The 551-nt window shown below is 56.8% G+C and overlaps 1 non-coding gene across 1 annotated transcript; it reads left to right on the forward strand.

Annotated features, from left to right (window-relative positions):
- The first annotated feature begins 239 nt into the window (after positions 1-239).
- Positions 240-332, forward strand: TRNAI-UAU (transfer RNA isoleucine (anticodon UAU)). The gene is given in 2 exon segments: positions 240-277; positions 297-332. It is a non-coding gene; the product is annotated as a tRNA-Ile (tRNA).
- Positions 333-551: the final 219 nt, after the last annotated feature.

The following is a 551-nucleotide window of genomic DNA, read 5'->3' on the forward strand; positions in this document are numbered from 1 at the left end:
GTTGCGACCTGCCGCGTATCCCCACATGGTGCAGTTTTGTGTCATCTCACACAATTTCAATCCCAGGTTTACGCGTGGGGAGATTACGACGTCAAGTCCATCGTGTTCGGGGCGGTAAAGTCGTTTTTCATTGGGGTTGTGGTTGGGGGTCACCCGGCAGGCCGGACCGCACAGTGGGGTCCCAGGTCGCCGGCCCCTCGCATTTGGGTCACCCATCCCAGCACAGTCTCTCCTCAGCTGCTCCAGTGGCGCAATCGGTTAGCGCGCGGTACTTATATGACAGTGACCTGTGAGCAATGCCGAGGTTGTGAGTTCGGGCCTCACCTGGAGCACATGTTAAACGCTTCTGTTTTGCATTCCTCGGTAGGGGTGTTGTTTTTTCGCTTATGGCAGGGGCAAGTACACCATAGATATACACTCCCGTTTTCATCACTCATGCAAATTTGTGAGGCCTGTCACCCGTCCAGTGATGGTGCGCTCACGCTGTCCCGCATCAGGTCCGGCGGAAGGTGGACGCACATCCGGCTTGGGGCTCGTGTGGGCTCTATGCT

The sequence above is a fragment of the Pseudophryne corroboree genome, chromosome 7, assembly GCF_028390025.1.
Source record: "Pseudophryne corroboree isolate aPseCor3 chromosome 7, aPseCor3.hap2, whole genome shotgun sequence".
NCBI lineage: Eukaryota > Metazoa > Chordata > Amphibia > Anura > Myobatrachidae > Pseudophryne > Pseudophryne corroboree.